The sequence below is a fragment of the Rhincodon typus genome, chromosome 21 (assembly GCF_021869965.1).
Source record: "Rhincodon typus isolate 14 chromosome 21, sRhiTyp1.1, whole genome shotgun sequence".
Classification (NCBI taxonomy): Eukaryota; Metazoa; Chordata; class Chondrichthyes; order Orectolobiformes; family Rhincodontidae; genus Rhincodon; species Rhincodon typus.
Genome location: NC_063352.1, coordinates 23,056,408 through 23,062,122, shown reverse-complemented (window position 1 = coordinate 23,062,122; position 5,715 = coordinate 23,056,408).

Here is a 5,715-nt window from a genome sequence, read left to right as displayed (position 1 = left end):
TCTGGCACTGAGCCTGGCCCTGTGACACAGAAGGGAAGGGGGGAGAATAGGAGAGCAATTGTAGTGGGGGATTCAATAGTAAGAGGCACAGACAGGTGGTTCTGTGGGCTCGAACGAGATGAACGGATGGTATGTTGCCTCCCGGGTGCCAGGGTCCATGACATCTCGGATCATGTCTTCAAGATCCTTAAGGGGAAGGGTGAGCAACCAGCAGTCATGGTACACATTGGTACCAATGACATGGGTAGAAAAAGGACTGAGAATGTGAAAAACGAGTACAGGGAGTTAGGTTGGAAGCTGAAGTCCAGGACAAACAGGGTAGTTATGTCTGGATTACTACCAGTGCTGTGTGATAACAAGGTAAGAAATAGGGAGAGAGTGCAGCTAAACACGTGGCTACAGGGCTGGTGTAGGAGGGAGGGCTTCCATTATGTGGATAATTGGAGCACATTCTGGGGAAGGTGGGACCTGTACAGTAAGGACGGGTTGCACCTGAACCGGAAGGGCACAAATATCCTGGGAGGGAGGTTTGCTCGAGCTATACGGGATGGTTTAAACTAGATTGGCAGGGGGTGAGGAACCGGAGTTGTAATTCAGAGGATGAGGTATTCAGCCTTCCAACAGACATAACAGGGAGTGAGGTTGTTAATAAAGAAATGTGGTTGATGGAGCGTAATTGTGGACACAGAGATGGTTTGAGGTGTGTATACTTCAATGCCAGAAGTATCAGAAATAAGGCAGATGAACTTAGAGCATGGGTCAGTACTTGGAACTATGATGTTGTGGACATTACAGAAACTTGGGTAACTCCAGGACAGGAATGGTTGTTGGAAGTTCCGGTATTTAGATGCTTTAAAAGAAATAGGGGGTGTGGAAAAAGAGGTGGGGGAGTGGCATTGCTAGTCAGGGCTAATATAGCAGCTACTGAAAGGCAGTTCGAGAATGATATGTCTACAGAGTCAGTTTGGGTTGAGGTCCGGAACAAGAAAGGAGCAGTCACTTTGTTGGGTTTTTTTTTAACAGACCCCCTAATAGTTGCAGAGAAGTGGAGAAGTAGATTGGGAGGCAGATACTGGAAAGGTGCAGAAGTCACAGGGTTGTAGTCATGGGTGACTTCAATTTTCCAAATATTGATTGGAAACATTTTAGTTGTAATAGTTTAGATGGAACGGATTTTATCCAGTGCGTTCAGGAAGGATTCCTGACACAGTATGTAGATAGACCAACACGAGGAGAGGCCACTTTGGATTTGGTGCTTGGCAATGAACCGGGCCAAGTGTTAGACCTGTTGGTAGGAGAGCATTTTGGCGGTAGCGATCATAACTCTGTTACTTTTACAATAGTCATGGAAAAGGATAGGTACATATAGCAGGATAAGGTTTATAATTAGGAGAAGGGCAATTACAATTCTGTTAAGCAAGAACTGGGTAACATAAAATGGCGACAGATGCTGTCAGGGAAGAGCACTATTGAAATGTGGAGATTGTTTAAGGAATGTATACTGCGTGTACTCGATATGTTTGTCCCTAGCAGGCATTGAAGATGCGGTCACGTGAGGGAGCCTTGGTTCTCAAGAGAGGCCAAACGACTGGTTAAGAGGAAGAAGGATGCTTATGTAAGGTTTAGGAAACAAGGAACAGAAAAGACTCCAGAGGGATACAAGTTATCCAGGAAGGAGCTGAAGAAAGGGCTTAGGAGAGCTGTAAGGGGGCATGAGCAAACCTTGGCAGATAGGATCAAGGAAAACTCCAAGGCTTTTTACACGTATGTGCAGAACAAGAGAATGACCAGAGAAAGGGTAGGGCCGATCAAGGATTGTAAAGGGAATTTGTGCACAGAGCCTAAAGAGATAGGAGAGGTCCTTAATGAATACTTTTCTTCGGTATTCACAACTGAGAGGGACCTAGTTGTAGAGGAGGACAGTGTGAAACAGGCTGGTAGGCTAGATGAGGTCACTGTTAGTAAGAAAGATGTGCTAGGAATTTTGAGGAAGTTGAAGATAGATCAGTCCCCTGGGCCTGATGGGATTTATCCAAGGATTCTATGGGAAGCGAGGGAAGAGATCGCAGGACCTTTGGCGATGATCTTTTTGTCTTCATTGTCCACGGGTATAGTGCCAGAAGATTGGAGAGAGGCAAAAGTCATTCCCTTGTTCAAAAAAGGGAATAAGGATAACCCGGAAATTACAGGCCAGTTAGTCTTACGTCAGTGGTGGGCAAATTATTGGAAAGGGCTCTGAGAGATAGGATTTATGATCACTTGGAAAGGCACAGTTTGATTCGTGATAGTCAGAATGGATTTATGAGGGATAGATCATGCCTCACAAACCTTATTGAATTTTTTGAACAGGTGACCAAACACGTGGATGAAGGTAGAGCAGTGTATGTGGTATACATGGATTTAAGTAAAGCATTTGATAAGGTTCCCCATGGTAGGCTCATGCAGAAGGTAAGGAGGCATGGGAAAAGGGGGAGATGTGGCAGATTGGATTCAGAATTGGCTGATCCTTAGAAGACAAAGGGTGGTAGTGGACGGAAAATATTCAACATCGTGCTCAGTTACAAGTGGTGTACCACAAGGATCTGTTCTGGGTCCTCTTCTATTTGTGATTTTTGTAAATGATTTAGATGAAGGAGCGGAAGGGTGGATTAGTAAGTTTGCGGATGATATGAAGGCGGGTTGCGTTGTGGACAGTGCGGAGGGCTGTTCTAGGTTACAAAGGGACATTGATAGGATGCAGAGCTGGGCTGAGAAGTGACAGATGGAGTTTAACCCTGAAAAGTGTGAGGTGATTCATTTTGAAAGGAAAAACTTGAAAGCAGAATACAGGGTTAACGGAAAGATTCTTGGCAGTGTGGAGGAGCAGAGGGATCTCGGGGTTCACGTCCACAGTTCCCTGAAAGCTGCCACCCAGGTGGATAGAGTCGTTAAGAAGGCATATGGTGTGTTAGCTTTCATTAATAGACGGATTGAGTTCAAGAGCCGTGAAGTTATGCTCCAGCTATACAAAAGCCTGGTTAGGCCACATCTGGAGTATTGTGTCCAGTTCTGGTCGCCTCATTACAGGAAAGATGTGGAAGCGTTGGAAAAGGTGCAGAGGAGATTTACCAGGATGTTGCCTGGAATGGAGGGAAGGTCTTACGAGGAAAGGTTCAGAGAGCTAGGGCTTTTCTCTTTAGAACGACAAAGGATGAGAGGTGACTTGATAGAGGTGTACAAAATGATCAGAGGTAGAGAGAGAGTAGACAGCCAGAGACTTTTTCCTAGGGTGGAGGTAGCTATTACGAGGGGGCATAGTTTTAAATTGAGTGGAGGTGGACATGGGGGAGATGTCAGAGGTAGGTTCTTTACTCGGAGAGTGGTCGGGATGTGGAATGCATTGCCGGAGAGGGTAGTGGAGTCGGCCTCGTTAGGGGCATTTAAGCGGCTATTAGGTAGGCATATGGATGATAGTATAAGGTCGGGGTGGAGGGTACATAGACCTTAGGATTAGGGTAAAAGTTCAGCACAACATCGTGGGCCGAAGGGCCTGTACTGTGCTGTACTGTTCTATGTTCTAACTGTTCCAGAACATTGGAATCATCCACTATTTCCACAGTGATCTCAATTAGTACTTTGGGATATAGATTATCAGGCTCTAGGGATTTGTCAGTTTTCAGTTGCATTAATTTCTCCAGTACGATTTTTATTCCTTCAGTTCCTCCTTTCCAATAGGATGTTGCTTTCCTAGCATTTCTGGGAAGTTATTTGTATCTTCTGTGAAGACAAAACTTGCGGTACTAGTTTAATTACCCTGCTTTAAATTGTTAAATTCTCCTGTAAGGGGCCTCAATTTGACTTCAGTCTTTTTTACATATTTATAGAAACTCTTACAGTCAGCTTTTGTATTGTTTATAAGTTTACTGTTATATTCTACTTTCCCCCTTAGATCAATCTGTTGGTCTTCCTTTGCTAAATTGTAAACTACTCCTTTTGCCAGGCTTGCTACTTATTCTAGCAACTTCATCTAACTCCTTCCAGAAACTAACACTATCTTTACTTTCTTTTGTTAGCCATAATTTGTTCATTTTTTCTGTTGTTCTTTGATTCGAAAGAAATCTGTAACTGTTGCAGTGCAAGTATTTGTTCCTTAAATATTAACCATTGAAAGACACATCAGTAGATAGGCAATGAAGTTACCCAGTCTGTTGCAGCCAAACTACTCCTCATACCTTTGCAGTCTCTTTTGTTCAGATTTAGGACTCTAGTTCAGACTTGACTACTTCACTTTCTATCTCAATGAAGAATTCCATTGTGTTATGGTCACTTTTTTCCTCAAGAACCTCTCGCAACAAGATTATCATTTAACTTCTTACTGTACAAACCAAATCAAGGTCTGTATGAAGGGTCTAGGCCTGAAACATCAGCCTTCCTGCTCCTATGATGCTGCTTGGCCTGCTGTGTTCATCCAGCTCTACACCTTGTTATCTCAGATTCTCCAGCATCTGCAGTTCCTACTATCTAAGGTCTGTTCCCTAGTTGGTTCTTCAACATACAGGTCTGAAAAAACACCTGGAACACATTCCAGGAATTAATCCATCACAGTTATTGCTAATATAGTTTGTTCAGTCTATATGTAGATCCAAGTCACTCATGATTACTGTGCCATTCTGGTTGCATGCATCTCAATTTTCCTGTTTAATGCAATCTAATACACTACTGTTTGGAGGTCCATAGTTACTAAAAACACGAATGATTTCTGTTTCTTGTTGTTTCTTAGTTCCACTCAGACTGATTCCGCATCTTTTGATCTGATTTGATTTATTATTGTCACATGTACCTAGGTACAGTGAAAAGTTTTGTTTTGCGTGCAGTACAGCCAGATCATAATATACAAAGATCATACGGTGATTGAACAGAGTGAGGAATACAAAGTTATGGCTGCAAAGAAGGTGCACAAAAGGCAAGATCAACGTTAGATTTGAAATTTTAATTGTCTATTTCAAACATCTAGATTTTCTGCACCAGTATCCTTTTCAGCTACTGCACTGATTTAATCTTCTATTAACAATTCTACCACACCTACATTTTCTTTTTACCTGCCACTCCTAAAAATTGAATACCCTTGGCTATTTAGTTCCTAGCCTTGGCCACTCTGCAGCCGTGTCTCAGTGATTGCATTCACATCAACCTGTTTACAACTATCTGCACTCTTAATTTGTTTATTAGAGTGAATAGAGTAACTTTTTCATCCAGATGTTAATTGAAATATGGAAATCTGCCTGCAAGGGTCAAAGAACCAGAAATCCTATTTTAAAAATAAGTCTTGAATTAAATAAAATTAAATTAAATATTAAAATAAGTCTCCAAACCTAGAGCTGGAAGGTATGAGTAGACCAGTGGTCTCTTCTTTGTCTGGCACCAACATGAGCTGAATAGCCTCCTTCTGTGCTGTAAATCTCAAGATTTTATGTTTTACATTTATTATCTTTGTGTGAGACTAGAGGTTTTACAGTTTGTTATTAAAACTTGTCATTCATATCTTAATCTTTCATCAAAAGGCAAGAATTTACAGGGCAATGGTAAACAGTAAAACAAGCTTTTTGAAGTATATTTTGGGGAGAATCAACCTAAATAATGTTTGTCAGAGATAGTAGGAACTGCCGATGCTGGAGTCAGAGATAACAAGGTGTGGAGCTGGATGAACACAGCAGGCCAGGCAGCATCAGAGGAGCA